Source organism: Strongylocentrotus purpuratus, unplaced genomic scaffold (genome assembly GCF_000002235.5).
Source record: "Strongylocentrotus purpuratus isolate Spur 01 unplaced genomic scaffold, Spur_5.0 spur5_scaffold_1, whole genome shotgun sequence".
NCBI lineage: Eukaryota > Metazoa > Echinodermata > Echinoidea > Camarodonta > Strongylocentrotidae > Strongylocentrotus > Strongylocentrotus purpuratus.
This window is the reverse complement of record NW_022145594.1, coordinates 20,832,225-20,849,134: the sequence shown is the minus strand read 5'-3', so window position 1 is coordinate 20,849,134 and position 16,910 is coordinate 20,832,225. Positions and strand designations below refer to the sequence as shown.

Sequence of the window (16,910 nt, the reverse complement as noted above, 5' to 3'; positions counted from 1 at the left end):
TGCATGACACATTAATTAAGATTAATCAAACCCCAGAGCTAATCTAGGTTAAATATATCTTGCGAGCTAAAAGAAGACGAGATGGCCTCCATCAAACAAACGACAGGGATGATGAACGGGTCAGCGAAAGGACGCGGAAAGGTTACCGGGCAGGCGACAAGAGGCTTGCATCTTCCGCTGCCCCCGGTAGCATTCGCTACGCATCCCACAGTGAAATTAACCATACCGATGGAATGCCACACGACACCTTGGTAAATGTCAGAGGATCGGAACAATAGCGGAGGATAGAATGGCAGCCTCTTTCACCCCTCCGCCTAGTTTCCTTTTTAATTACAGGCCTCCCTCTATCCTGTAGAGAAGAAGCCATCAGCCAATGGCTACAGGACTGACTGGGGCAGTGCTATCTGCAGATGCTTCGTGTACACGGGGTCGTGAACTTAAATCCGGTCGCCACATATTCAATCAAGTAACATTATGTATAACTGGGCGAGCAATAATATATTTATGTACAAGAACTTTGGGCGATTTTTGCCCTCCCCAAATTCTATGTAACCTTTGAAGTGATGACATAATGGCTATAAATTTGAGATAATACCCATCAACCTTCTTTGGACAGAGAGAGAGAGAGAGAGAGAGAGAGAGAGGAAACTATACTGACTGTTGGAAAATTATTGTTTGAATTAAGGAATACCTATACAATGGACAACAGAAATGGTTACAATGACAAAACATTATGATGGAAATGAACTTGAATAAACTTAATCAACTTCATATTAGAGAGAGATAAGGGGGAAAGAAGAGATGATAAAGAGACAGAGAGGGGGAGAGAAAATAGAGGAGAGAGAGAGAGAGAAAAAAAACAGAGGAAAACAATGGATTCACTAACATTCGGAAACCAGGAATCATTTGTAACTAGACCCATATTTTAGTGCAAGGACTTGTGCATGGTGAATGAATTGTGAAATAGGTCAATGTCTCGGATGTTCAGGGTCGCCCAACGGACGAGAGAGCGTGAGAAACGGCACATGAAAAAACACAATACCGTTTGGAGTTTGGACCTTCGTTCCAAAGAATCAGTTTGACGCTTCCATTATGAGGCGCCGTTTGTAAACCTATTATTTAGACAAATTATATGTTATATAACCATTATTTAACAAATAATAACCATTATTTACATATAATGCAAGTAAATGTACATTTTTATTTGTATATAATTCTTAACGCATTTTCATTATTTATAAATAATTACAATTCAGACTTCATTATTTATAAACAATTACAATTCACATTCCATTATTTATATATAATGAGAAGTGTATTTCCATTATATAATATATAATGAAAAACACATTTCCATTATTTATATATAATGAAAAGTGTATTTCCATTATATAATATATAATGAAAAGCACATTTCCATTATTTATATATAATGAAAAGTGTATTTCCATTATATAATATATAATGACAAACACATTTCCATTATATAATATATAATGAAAAGCACATTCCACTTATATAATATATAATGAAAAGCACATTTCCATTATATAATATATAATGAAAAGCGTATTTCCATTATATAATATATAATGAAAAGCACATTCCATTATATAATATATAATGAAAAGCACATTTCAATTATATAATATATAATGAGAGGCGTATTTCCATTATATAATATACAATGAAAAGCACATTTCCATTATATAATATATAATGAACAGCGCATTTCCATTATATAATATATAATGAAAAGCGCATTTCCATTATATATTAAATAACGATTGTGTATGCAAATATCAATGGTTGGTAACGCCCATAATATGAATATTCATGAGCTTGACTGATATTATTATCCTCTATTCCAGGCACCTTTCCATTTTGTGTTCTTTGTGCATTCTTAATATCAGAAATCCTACGTGCGGTAAATAAGTCTCTATATCACTATTCTCCTTCTTATTTGTATGCAAATTTGGTTATAATGATTGATAACTGTAATCATCCTCATTATTTTAATAAGAAATTTTTCTATCTGTGATGGAAGTTTTTATGTACGATTGCCTGATCTGATGACAAGACTTTCGCTGCATGCATATTTAATGTATGACGTCACCCACACAGAGTGAGAGCTCGAAGTTTTCTTTGAAAGTTTGATGGTGAGTACAGCTGTAATTACGTTCAAATCTCGTAAATTGAATCATATTTATAAACATATCTGCTGTAGGTATGAATCTGCTGATTTGTCTGTACATTGTGAAGTGGTTTAAAATGGATATATCTGATGAATTTAGGAGTAATCTACACTCGAACTTTTGATTCGTTATTTATCGTCGTGAGAAATATTTCAGCTCGATTGCCATCGTCACTCCTTGATCCTTGGCCCAAACTTTCGGGCGAGACCCTCTCTGAAAATCAGATACGAGTATAGGGTCTACAGGCAGATCACTTCACTAGCTAGCGCTAGCTGCATCAATGATCCAAGCTTTTTGTTACGTTTAGGTCCAACTGTTGAAAAACTGCTTTCATAGTTGGGTCAGAAGAAAGTTAATAGCTAACACTAAAAAGCATGGTCACAGTTGACATGAGTTGTGAACAAGCGCCAAAATTTGGACCAGATACCGAGATAGTAGACGAGTACGAGAGTAGAAAATTTGAGGCCTATAGGCCTACAGACCAGTAAATAATTGGACTGTGAACAGGCGCGGATCCAGGATTTCTTAGGGGGGGGGGGCCCAAATTTGAAATTATGCAAGCCAAATATTGGTACGTAATAGTGACACCGGCAGTGGCGAAATGAGCAAAAACCGGGAGGGGGGGGGGGGGGGGTAGACAAAAAAATCTGCACCACCCCACTCTTACATGCAGGTTCCGCTAAACGTTTCTCTAAGTAGGTGGGGGGGGGGGGGAGGTATTTACGATCAAGTAGAGCGTTGTGAAATTGGCGTGGTGTCTAAGGGCGAAGAACCTGCGGGGGTCAAGGGGTGGAACCCCCAGAAGCTCAGGGGTATAGGCATTTAATTGCGGTCAGATGAGCATATCAGCATACCTTATTTGTGACACTGGCAGGACACTAATTGGCGTCACTATTCTTTCTTTCTTTATGAATTTGCCATTGTCCCACAAACGCATTAAAAAGTATAATTTATTAAATATTAAGGAAAAATCTCGGAAAATTATGTCATTTCAGCAACATTTGTAAATCACCGGTATCGAATTAGAAATAAACCATGTTTGAATTATATTTGGGGGGCATCTGTCACCCCCCCCCCCCAGGTCCCCTTCCCCATCAGTACGCCAGTGCCCCTCCCCCCGATCTACACATAACTGATCTCCCCTACCTTTCTTCTTTCTCTTTTTTTTCTTTCCCTTTCTCTCCTATTTTCCTTTCCTTTCCCTTCCTACTCTCTGTTTTAGGTTTGCTAGGGGAGGCAAGGGCCTTTTGGCCCCCCCCCCTCCCCGATCCACACATTGTTGGCGGGATTAATCGCAACTGTTCTCCCCTTCTTATCACCCTTTTCTTTTCTTCTTCTCTTTTTTGTTCCCTTTTAGCTCTCCTCTATCCCTTTCCCTTCCTTCTCCTTTTTTTTTGGGGGGGGGAGGGAGGAGGAGGCAAGGGCCTTTGCCCCCCCCCCTGAACTACAACTTGTTGGCGGGAAAATTGCAACTGATTTCCCCCTTCTTTTCTTCTTCCTCTTTTTCCTTCTCTTTATCCCCTCTTTACTTTTTTTCTTTTCCTTTCCTTCCTTCTCTTTTATTTTTTGATGGGGGGAGGGGGAGAGGTTACAGCTGGGAGGCAAGGCTCTTTCGGCCCCCGATCTCCTTCTTTTCCCCCTTTTCTTTTCCTCTTCCTCTTCTTTCTTTCCCTTTCTCTCCTTTTTCCCTTCTTTTCCTTCTCTCTCTTTCTTTTTATTTTTTGTGGGTGGGGGGGGGGGGGGGGGGGGGCGGCCCCCCTGGATCTGTGCCTGCCTGTGAATGTGATACTCGTAGTCGTACAGAGTCTCATAGCTGTCTAACAAATTAAAACACGATCCCCCCAAATTAGACTACACTGTATACAGGGGTACGTATAGTGGTGCCTGTGTGTTTCTTAAACTCTTTGTTGGCTTAGCCTAATTTGCCTCTGCTCTAGGCTCTATCTTTGAATTTTTGTTTGCTGTAAACACGATTAAGTTTTCTCTGTCATATATAGATCTAGGTCCATATCTATTTTGCGTTTTTTCAATTTGATAGAATGAACAGTTACGAGACATGCATCTAGATCATCTAGAGACTGTAGATCAACTAGATCTGGATCAAGGAATTGAATATAAATTTCAATGTTAGATAATGAAGGAGGGCTTTTTTGGTAAAGAGAAAGTCCAAAAGAGAACAGTTAATTCTGCAAATGCTCATCAATGATTTAATGATCATGCTCATTTCTTTTTATTCTAAGAATTAAATCCCCCCCCCCCCTCTCTTTTACAGGAAAATGTACAGAGACTTGTCGCAGTTAATGCAGTACCAAATGCTTGCTTTCTTGGAGTATGTGCTTGAAACAAGAATGTCCTGGAGAAAACAGACCACCACAAGAGAAGGTAAACATATTTACTTTTGATCTAACTTGATCTGTTTAGTTTTTTCAAGTAAAACAAAATTTTGAATAGGTGAGGTCAAGGTCAAACTGAAGGGGATGCAAAGGGCTGGTTTGAGAAGTATTCATGGGATGGCTATGTATGAATCCACATGTCTACTAACACGTTGCTGAAGTGTTTCTCTTTTTAGAATTAACATTTTAAGCTCATGTGCAGGGGAAAGGGGGGGGGGGGGGGGTCCAATACATGAAAAGGAACAACAAGCAACAAAAAAAAATAACAATCGACCTTCAAATTTTGCTGTAAAAGTAAACGTTAAAGACAACTAAAATATTAAATAGTGCTATTTATTTCAAATTTGGTTATATATTTATTGAATTGTTTATAATTCTGTTCCAGGGATTGAGAAGGAGGGCTTCCTGTTGAGAGATCATGGGGTGCCTTGAGGTTCCAGTCTTGATGTTCTGCCCCTTACCTGAAAGCGATGGCCTCTTGTGCCTGACATATTAGGAGCAAAGCACAATGGACTGGTAATTAATAATGAATATTACAATGGTTTTTTTTTAATGTGGTAAAGAAACAGATAAAGTCATAGCAAGTGAGCCTGTCATGGCATTTGGAGTGACCAAACATTTGCTCCTGCAACGACTGCTCAAGGCTTTATTTGTCAAATGTGTAGGGTTAGGCCGAGGGTTGCAATTGGGATTGAGGTTAGGTGTAGGGTAAGGTCTAGTGTTGGATCCCGGGATGAAGTTAAGTATTTGGATAATAGCGTAGGAAATTGATGTTGAGCAAATGTCTTGAGGAACAAGTGTCGTACAATCAGATTTTCCAGGTGCTGGTGGAGCTGTATGTATTGATACTCATCATTGGCAGTTTAAAAAATCTTCCTTTGTATTATTAAACTAAAAATACGCTGACCCCCAGTTTGTGAAACGTGTATCTGATTTTTACGACCTGCTCTATTGTTTAGTGGTTATGTTGTAACACAAAATTAATAATAGTAGAGCATGAATTATTACCTGCAATTCTCAACCAATACACCCTTGCCACCTGCAATCCATCTCACTTTCATAATATATTCTTTAAACAACATTAACTGAAGTTCAAAATTTTGATTAGTGATTAAGAAAGGCTACAAAGAATTGTATTCTTTTTTCACACTCGTATAATAGAGGGGGAGGGGGGGGGGCAGCCTAGCAGTACAAGATCAAATTATCTTATATGATTATATCCTGCAAGTGTGATAAAGAAAAATATGTTTGTGTACTAAAAGTGAAACAAAAACAAATCACTGGAAAATTTTGGTTGTTAATAACTCAAAAGTTACACTCAAATCAAAACGAGGTTTTCAAAGCTTAAAGTTTAAGGATGTAAATTCTATGCCATTTCTATGAATGCTAATTGCTATTCTTAAAGCCCCACTGTCCTACTTGCTCTCTCTATATAGAAAACTTCCCAATCGGTGTCTGTTGGTCCCCCATGATCCTCTCTTTCTTATGTTAGTTGAGAGCTGAGTTGATGAGATAGCCACCTGTCAGTGACCTGGCTGGGTGGTCTAATCCCTTCTGGCCCAGTAGTATTGACGGTCTTTAAAACAATGGTCGGAATGTTTGATTAGATCTTTTACTCAGACATGTAGTATATTAGTAATAAAATACATGTTTAGCAATATGGTATTTCATTTCAGACTATAATGAGAAGTAATATTTTAATCTGGGATCTCTCGTTGGCATGGAAAATAAGGAATGTACTCCAGTGAGCAAACAGTGAATTTATATAAAACTAATAGCCCTTTGAAGATTACTAGAAGAAGAAAAACAACAAGAAAGAAGAAAAAGAAATATACTTGTGATGTCAGCTTTAGATCTTAAAGTGCTTGTAACAATATTGGATTTTTTTTTCTTCTTTCAATTAACATTTTATTCATGAACAGCTGGCTTATTGGAATTGGTTACAAAGATACAAGTGGACTTGTCTGTAGTAGTTGCTGAAGAGGAGCAGTCAGCACAAGGAGCGTGTGCCTCCAAAACAACGTGGGAACTTCTCCCAAGTTCATCTCAAATCACAAGGCTCTTCAGGAATCAAGATGTAACAATGGAGGTTGAGAAGGAGTTTGCGACCCTCCTGATTTGAACTACTCGCTATATACATTCTCAAACAATGGATTGTAGCACTTCTGCACAAAACTCAACAAGTCATGATTGAGGAAAACGCAACAAATACTCAGTTGAGCATTGATTTATGTGACTGGTATTAGGGTAGGTTTCAGCTTGGTAATTTTATATAAACTATGTCCCAAAAGAACCTCATTGGTCCTTATGGTTCCACGCCACAAGCTGCTCCCTCCCCTGTTTCGGTATACCGAACCCAGACTATCAAGGGATCAAATGAATTAAAATCCACACTTGATTACAAATGAATTGATCTTTTGAATATTGTCATCATTTCAGGGTGGTTTTGGTTACGGGTTAGTGTGAGCTTTCTGTGCGTAAAATTGAGGGTACTTCATGCGGAGATCAGTGAATGGATATTTCATGTACAATGCAAGAGAGGTGTCTATCTTCATTGGAATTCAGGATGTGAATTCCAATGAAGATGGCTTGTTTATAAGGAGAGAAGCAAGATAGATTGATGTAAACTTAATGACATCAGGGAATGTTTGCCTGTATTGTTTGAATGACACGGATATTGAATACATGTAGTTAAGTGGAAAGAATGGCATAATATATTCGATTTGTACACCATCCTATTGATTTTTTTTAAAATAGCATTATATGATAACATTTGTGCGCAGGTCTATGGAAAACCAGTAAGTGGCATATACAATAAGATCATTTACCGCAGCTCAAGGAATACCGTAGATATCACTTACCGCAGTTGCTGCTATTTGTGCCCACATGCATATTAATATCAAACAGTTGAAGCTAAAACTAATATAATCTGATTAACAGGGTTTTTTTTCTCCAATTATCATAACAAGAGAGAAAAACATACTTTTATAATAACTTCCATTATTTCTTTATTTGATCCACGAGACTGAGTAGTCCAGCCCTTGTGAATCTGTATGTTCTCCAGATTTCATTGTCAGGGCCTATCGGGGGGGGGGGGGGGGTTGTCCCTAGGACGATGCAGAGCATCGCCCACGAGCCACATAGCGGCGAGGCGATTAACGCATTTATAAGATGGATTTTTTTTTTTTTTTCTCTCTCTCGCTGTCTCACTGCATTATAAATTTTTCATTTTCACGGCATCAACATCTCTCACCATTAAACAGTTCTCTCATTTCCTTTCCTTTTTCTTTTGCTCTCTCTCTCTCTCTCTCTGAACTCTCACGTTCTGTTTCCAGATTTTTTCCACATATGATTCTATTTCTCCAACCATATATGCACACTAAAAAGAAAAGATATGAAGGGAATACTGTATATAAGATTTATTCATTTATTCATTTTATTACAACAAACTAATATGTTTACAGATTATAACATTGATGGTCAAATATTAAGCACAAATGACCTCATCTGCTACTTCCATTTGTAGATTACTTTTTTCTTTAAAAATTCAACAAAGCATACTTAGGCTAAATCTGAGCACTATTTTTTTCTCCAGGGAATTTTTTTGTATCATGACCTGCACCCTTATTATAAAACACATTATAAAAACATGCTGATTTCTTTAAAAAAAAAAAAAAAATACCTGACTCAATGATTGCAATTTTTTCCAGAGAAACAATAATAATGTACAATAGTATATAACATCCTTTAGTGTGATGGTTACTCCGTGGTCCACACACGCACCAAGGTATATCAGACCTTTTATTAACAGTTGCTTGTTTTATACAATATATAAATCATACTCATAGGCCCATTCCCAAATGTTATAATTAATATCAATAAACAGAAATTGATAAAAGATGACCCCTCCCCAAAACTCTTATATTCCAAAAGTTTGATCTTGGCTGACAGGTGGAAACTTGAGTACTTGACTACACTTATTTGCCCTATAGACACATACTTAAAATGGATGCCTTGGCAAAGCCTCAGTTTTATAAATGATTGCTCGACTTAGACTGCCGATGAACATATTTCTTGTGTATTTATCTACACCATTAACTTTTCTCCACATCGTGCTGTCAGATTGAGATGCTTTGGTGTGATATACTTAATGTTTTACATCATGTTTTAATGAACTCCTACCTTGCTTAGTTATGCAGACATTGGGCCCTTTTTTCTAAAACTTGCGATATCAGTGGAAAGGATGTGCATAAAAGAAGAGGCGGGATATCCATACTACTACCATGTACTACTACAACATGGGTAAAATTGCATCATTGTATTATACCTTGGTTCCTGGTTACCTCTCCTTGGTAGTTTGAAAACTATGTTTCAGTACCGGTAATCATTGTAATAGTGTTTCTGTTTCATGGTGTCACTGGTCTGGTTGTGTGTATGAAGGCCAAATTTCTATTTTCCTGCTTCGCCTGTCCACAATCACTAAACAATTTGAGCTGAAATACAGGGCCTAATATACAAGGTGATAAAAAAAATTAAACATACTGCTTGCAAGGTGAAGTTACACGTACTGCTTGAAGAGATTTGTGAATGATATTTATCTATTGGGAGTTTGACCAAATCCAGGTTAAAAATTTCAGCTTCGGAGGGGGGCACATTACCCCTCAACCCCCCCCCCCCCCCCCCCCCTGTGCGCGCTTTTGACTGATGTGTCCCCCCAGGAGTGGCGGAGCGTCTTCCAAAGTGGGGGGGGGGGCACCAACAAAATAGGCACTTTCTGGAAAAAAAGGGAATCTCAAAGCGAAAATATCCATTTTTTTAGACAATGGTATACCCCTACATTGTGACTACATTATCAGGGACGATTTCAACATTTGTTTCTCTTTATACACCATACAAGATATTGCTTAAGTATCAGTTTGGTGTGATGGTATGAAAATTGATTTGCGAGCGAGGAAAATTTTAAGTTTTGTGAGGTCGCAGTACAAAAAATTGCATCTTATTAAGAGGGAAAAACCCAATCCTGATGGGGTTATAAGCACATTCTCACAATGGAAGACTGAAAAGACCTTTAATAAGTAATGTAATTATATCATCTATAAATGCGAGCGAGCTTTGGGGGAAGTTACTCTTAGTCGCTTGAAATTAGGGGCGCGTTTAATGATGAGAGGAAAAGGGGACACTAAAGGGATAAGAGGAAAAGGAGCATGTGTCATGTAAAAAGGGTAATTATCAGAGGTGAAAATGGGGCACTTCTTAGACCTACAGAAAGAGGCACTCACCAGGAATGAAAAAAGGCTCTTGTGAGAATGGGAATTCTCACGTGATTGGGAATACTTGATAACCTTATAGTCTAAGTTTCATTGACTAAAAACTTAAACTTTGAAAATTATATCAAAAATTCAAAAACTTAACCTTAGGTTAAGTTTTTGATGTTGACGCCGTTGACGCCGCCGTCACCAGAAAAGCAGCGCCTATGTCTCACTTTTTGCTCGTAGGCGAGACAAAAAGGGAGGTGCAGATCAGATTTTAATAGGGGCATTTATTGGAGGTGAAAGGGGGCTATTATGAGAATGGGGAAGTGGCTCTTATTAAAAAGAAAAAGAGGCACATGTTAAAGTAAACAAGGCACTTATCAGAGATGAAAAGGGGTAATTATGAGAAGGGTAAGGGGTACTTATGATCAGAAAAAAGAGCATTTATTAGGAAGGAAAAGGGGCGTGTCAAATAAAAGTGGCAGTTATTAGAGACAAAATGGGACACTCATCAGAGATGAAAAGAGCACTAATCAGGAGATGGAGGGGGCACTTACTAGAGATTAAAAAGGGCAGTTATGAGAATGGAAAATGAACACTTATTGCATAGAATAATGGGAACTTGTCGAAGGATAAGGGGCACTTATCAGAGGTGAAATGGGAAGGGGCAAATTTACAAATTAATAGGGGAACTTGTCAAAGTAATATGGCACTTTACCTATGTGAAAAGGCCATAAAAGGGGCATACTGGGAGTACTTGAAAAAGTGGGGGGGGGGGCACTGACCCCTCCCCCCTGGCTAACAACATATCTCCGCCACTGGTTATGAAGTTTATAATACCAAGGTTTTGATACCCGGTCGCAGCTCCAGCAGTTCATTGAAGAGGCTAAGTAGAACTTCATAGTCCATACTGTACATGTATGTCTGTTGAATGAAAAGAGAAGAGAATGAAAGTAAAACATTGATACCTACATCATACATGTATCTCTGTTGTAACATAAAATGTCTTGCATGTACATTGTAGGCCTAGGCCTCAAATTTTTTCATGTGGAATCATACATACATTGTAGCCATCCCATTAATACATACTTCTCAAACCAGCCCTTCGCATCCCCTCCAGCTTGGCCTTGACCTCACTCATTTCAAATATTGTTTTACTTGAAAAAAAATAAACAATCAAGTTAGATCAAAAGTAAATATGTTTACCTTCTCTTGTGGTGGTCTGTTTTCTCCAGGACATTCTTGTTTCAAGCACATACTCCAAGAAAGCAAGCATTTGGTACTGCATGCATTAACTGCGACACGTGTCTCTGTACATTTTCCTGTAAAAGAGAGAGGGGGGGGGGGGATTTAATTCTTAGAATAAAAGGAAATGAGCATGATCATTTAAACATTGATGAGCATTTGCAGAATTAACTGTTCTATTTTAATTTGGATTTTCTCTTTACCAAAAAAAGCCCTCCTTCATTATCTAACATTGAAATTTATATTAAATTTCTTGATCCAGATCTAGTTGATCTACAGTCTCTAGATGATCTAGATGCATGTCTCGTAACTGTTCATTCTATCAAATTGAAAAAACGCAAAAAAGGTATGAACCTAGATCTATATATGACAGAGAAAACTTAATCGTGTTTACAGCAAACAAAAATTCAAAGATAGAGCCTAGAGCAGAGGCAAATTAGGCTAAGACAACAAAGAGTTTAAGAAACACACAGGCACCACTATACGTATCCCTGTATACAATGTAGTCTAGACTGAATATTTTTGGGGGGGATCGTGTTTTAAATTGTTAGATAGCTACAAGACTCTGTACTACTACGAGTATCACATTCACAGACAGGCGCGGCCGAGTGGACCTGGCCCCCCCCCCCCCCCCCCCCCCCCCCCAACGCAAAAAAAAAAAAAAAAAGAGAGAGAGAGAGAGAGAGAGAAGGAAAAGAAGGAAAAAGGAGAGAAAGGGACAGAAAGAAGAGGAAGAAGAAAAGAAAATGGGGAAAAGGAGATCGGGGGGCCGAAAGGGCCTTGCCTCCCAGCTGTAACCTCTCCCCCTCCCCCATCAAAAAATAAAAGAGAAGGAAGGAAAGGAAAGAAAAAAAGTAAAGAGGGGATAAAGAGAAGGAAAAAAAGAGAAGAAGAAAAGAAGGGGGAAATCAGTTGCAATTTTCCCGCCAACAAGTTGTAGTTCGGGGGGGGGGGGGCAAAGGCCCTTGCCTCCTTCTCCCTCCCCCCCCCAAAAAAAAAGGAGAAGGAAGGGAAAGGGATAGAGGAGAGCTAATTAAAAGGGAACAAAAAAGAGGAAGAAGAAAAGAAAAGGGTGATAAGAAGGGGAGAACAGTTGCGATTAATCCCGCCAACAATGTGTGGATCGGGGAGGGGGGGGGCCAAAAGGCCCTTGCCTCCCCCTAGCAAACCTAAAACAGAGAGTAGGAAGGGAAAGGAAAGGGAAATAGGAGAGAAAGGGAAAGAAAAAAAGAGAAAGAAGAAAGGTAGGGGAGATCAGTTACGTGTAGATCGGGGGGGGGGGGGGGAGGGGCACTGGCGTACTGATGGGGAAGGGGACTTGGGGGGGGGGGCTGACAGATGCCCCCAAATATAATTCAAACGTGGTTTATTTCTAATTTGATACCGGTGATTACCGGTGATTTACAAATGTTGCTGAAATGACATAATTTTCCGAGATTTTTCCTCAATGTTTAATAAATTATACTTCTTAATGCGTTTGTGGGACAATGGCAAATTCATAAAGAAAGAAAGAATAGTGACGCCAATTAGTGTCCTGCCAGTGTCACAAATAAGGTATGCTAATATGCTCATCTGACCGCAATTAAATGCCTATACCCCTGAGCTTCTGGGGGTTCCACCCCTTGACCCCCGCACATTCTTTGCCCTTAGACACCACGCCGATTTCACAACGCTCTACTTGATCGTAAATACCTCCCCCCCCCCCCCCCCCCCCCTCACCTACTTAGAGAAACGTTTAGCGGAACCTGCATGTAAGAGTAGGGTGGTGCAGATTTTTTTCAAATTTGGGCCCCCCCTAAGAAATCCTGGATCCACGCCTGTTCACAGGTTGTCCAATTATTTACTGGTCTGTAGGCCTAGGGCTAGCCTAGAATCTAGGCCTCAAATTTTCTACTCTCGTGCGTACTCGTCTATCTCGGTATCTGGTCCAAATTTTGGCGCTTGTGCACAACTCATGTCAACTGTGACCATGCTTTTTAGTGTTAGCTATTAACTTTCTTCTGACCCAACTATGAAAGCAGTTTTTCAACAGTTAGACCTAAACGTAACAAAAAGCTTGGATCATTGATGCAGCTAGCGCTAGTGAAGTGATCTGCCTGTAGACCCTATACTCGTATCTAATTTTCAGAGAGGGTCTCGCCCGAAAGTTTGGGCCAAGGATCAAGGAGTGACGATGGCAATCGAGCTGAAATATTTCTCACGACGATAAATAACGAATCAAAAGTTCGAGTGTAGATTACTCCTAAATTCATCAGGTATAACCATTTTAAACCACTTCACAATGTACAGACAAATCAGCAGATTCATACCTACAACAGATATGTTTATAAATATGATTCAATTTACGAGATTTGAACGTAATTACAGCTGTACTCACCATCAAACTTTCAAAGAAAACTTCGAGCTCTCACTCTGTGTGGGTGACGTCATACATTAAATATGCATGCAGCGAAAGTCTTGTCATCAGATCAGGCAATCGTACATAAAAACTTCCATCACAGATAGAAAAATTTCTTATTAAAATAATGAGGATGATTACAGTTATCAATCATTATAACCAAATCTGCATACAAATAAGAAGGAGAATGGTGATACAGAGACTTATTTATCGCACGTAGGATTTCTGATAAGAATGCACAAAGAACACAAAATGGAAAGGTGCCTGGAATAGAGGATAATAATATCAGTCAAGCTCATGAATATTCATATTATGAGCGTTACCAACCATTGATATTTGCATACACAATCGTTATTTAATATATAATGGAAATGCGCTTTTCATTTTATATTATATAATGGAAATGCGCTTTTCATTATATATTATATAATAGAAATACGCCTCTCATTATATATTATATAATTGAAATGTGCTTTTCATTATATATTATATTATGGAATGTGCTTTTCATTATATATTATATAATGGAAATACGCTTTTCATTATATATTATATAATGGAAATGTGCGTTTCATTATATATTATATAATGGAAATACGCTTTTCATTATATATTATATAATGGAAATGTGCGTTTCATTATATATTATATAATGGAAATACGCTTTTCATTATATATTATATAATGGAAATGGCTTTTCATTATATATTATATAATGGAAATGTGCGTTTCATTATATATTATATAATCGAAATACGCTTTTCATTTTATATTATATAATGGAAATGGCTTTTCATTATATATTATATAATGGAAATGTGCTTTTCATTATATATTATATAATTGAAATACGCTTTTTATTATATATAAATAATGAAAGTGTGAATTGTAATTATTTATAAATAATGGCAATTATATATTAATAATGAAACGTTCTTTGTCATTATTTATAAATAATAAAAATGTGTTAAGAATTATATACAAATAAAAATGTACATTTTCTTGCATTATATGTAAATAATGGTTATTATTTGTTAAATAATGATTATATAACATATAATTTATCTATATAATTGTTTTACAAACGGCGCCTCATATTCCATCGCATGTCTTTCAAGTTCAATGAAGGGTTAGATACACACATCATGTAAAATAAACCATCTGTACATTGACCTTTAGATGTCAAAGTCATTTTCAATTCACCTTTTAGTAACTTTTTATTGTCCCCTTATGATGTAGAATGCTATCGATTACAAATTGAATACGTGCAAAAGGTGCAAAAATCCCCAGTAAATGTGAGCCTTTTCTGTTGCAGCAAATTCTGATGTTCGTTAATAAGAACGATTTAATAACAAATAATCATTGAAAAATCTCTGAATTGGCAATGCCGAGTTAAGTTTAGAATCACTTTTTTAGTGTTCAAAATGGTCAATTCTTTATTGTAATTCTCATCCACACTGATGCATTCAATATACATTTGGGGTTTAGATTTAGCTACAGCATTTCATCCAAGTTTGAAGATGGAAATTCAGTTGGTGTACGATGATCAAGCATGTCGTAGAAGATCGGCTAGGCGGGAAATACGTAAACATTGCAACTCAGCCTCTCTGACTGTATAACTGTAAACAACACTTTCCACCAGTCACTGACATTTACATTGTGTAAGTTACGCCTCAGGTAACAGCCTATTGTTTCCAGGATCAATACATTGATCGCTTACACCATTGTTATTCAAAGTATGTGACTTGGTAGCTGCAAGTGTGAATTTCACACTAGCCAGGGGCATTCAAGGATATCTGTGCAAGGATATATTACAGGTTATTACAGGTTATGTAGGTCAAAAAAGGGGGGCTCTTGCCAAGTTATGAACCCCCTTATTGATTTTGTTTACCCCTGTCATTTCTGGACTCTTGCACAAGAATGTATACACTGGTGCAGTTAACAATGGCAATTCAATCGAAGGCTACCGATGTGTACATCTACAATATAAAGGTGCAGGCTTTTCTGTTCTTTGCAAGACAATGCTAGTCACCAATATTGGCGTCACTTGTATACACAGTAACACTTTGCATGTACAATATTGCAAGGTAAATTAAGAGGGGAAAAGTTCACAAATCACTCTTATCACTTAATTCATGATTGCCTCTTGTATTTTCATTGAGAGCATTCAACCCTTTAGTACAGGTGCGTAGTTGATTGAAGTGTAACAGAGCCGTTTTTTAAGAGTACCTGCATCCGTCTCTTCAAATTGATTTTAACTTTACCACAGGTTTAACGACCACTGAGTGCTGGGTTTATAAAAAGGATAGTGCACTTTCATCAATACACACAAACTACATGTATACATTGCTAATGGATCTAATTGCTAACTATTCCTCCTCCTACTCCTCCTTCTCAACATACTTCTTTCTTCTCCATTTTCTCAATGGTAGGAGGAATAAGGATATGCCATCTTCCCCCCCCCCCCCAACAAAAGAAAAAGAAACAAACAATTTTTAAAAATATAAAAACATGAGATCAGCTTCAGGGCCTTTTTAATTCTTTCTTTCTTTTTCGTTCCCCTAAAAAAAAAATCAGTAACATTTAATTTGTGACAGAACAAGATTTACTCTTTTTCTTTCTAAAATGAAATCACTCTTTGCTCAGGACTGTGTACTGCTTTGCTTTCTTAGAACCAAGTTTCTTGCCAGGATTTCAATATTTGCTGTCAATCAATCAAACATGGTGCCCCTACCCCCCCCCCCCCCCCCCATAAAAGGGGGTGTCTTTTGGACCCCTTCTTGCTAAAAGGCCTGCCTTGAAGTCATGTACTCGGGAAGTCTTAGGCGTTCATCATTTTGGAGCAAAAAACATGAAAAATTAATGAATTTCTGAAGCGAATCCATGAAATTCAATGAGTCATGCTAGTGATACTGACGCCTGTAGACTAATAGTAATACAGAGTAGGATAGATAACATAGTGTAGGTCGATGATAAGGTTTTTTGGATAGTGGTTTGATGCAATGTTTTGGTCGCAGGAACATGTAGTGGAAGGAAAATTGAAAGAAGGACTTCTCTAATTTTTGGTGCAATATATAGCAAGTAGTATTTTCAGTGTTTTAATGAAGTTACATGTAAATATTATTCCTTTACAAAAACATATCAAAGTGAACTTGCCACAATCTGTCGCTGGGTTTGCTAACGAACATTCCAAAATAGGATCCAGCACTATACATGTACATATATTGGTTCAGATTTTATGAATATAAAATGATAAAGAATCTTCGCAAATCGTTCCTTCAACAACAAAAAATCAATACAAATACAATATTGTCTATGCAAATATGGTTGTGATATTCTACACTTTCTTTTCCAAAATATTTGATAATGTATATAAACAAAAACCTCTGAAGTACATTAACTAAAGCTTACATCACATTTTTTTTAT

General features: G+C 37.5%; 2 long non-coding RNA genes across 2 annotated transcripts; one reads left to right on the top strand and one right to left on the bottom strand.

Moving 5' to 3' along the window:
- The first annotated feature begins 2,027 nt into the window (after positions 1–2,027).
- On the top strand, positions 2,028–6,997 carry LOC115920973. Its single transcript, XR_004062636.1, has 4 exons — positions 2,028–2,159; positions 4,468–4,577; positions 4,974–5,104; positions 6,511–6,997. It is a non-coding gene; the product is annotated as an uncharacterized LOC115920973 (long non-coding RNA).
- Positions 6,998–10,501: 3,504 nt separating this feature from the next.
- On the bottom strand, positions 10,502–13,677 carry LOC115920972. The gene is made up of 3 exons (XR_004062635.1): positions 13,463–13,677; positions 11,047–11,162; positions 10,502–10,764 (listed from the first exon to the last, which is right to left on the bottom strand). It is a non-coding gene; the product is annotated as an uncharacterized LOC115920972 (long non-coding RNA).
- Between the last annotated feature and the right edge of the window lie 3,233 nt (positions 13,678–16,910).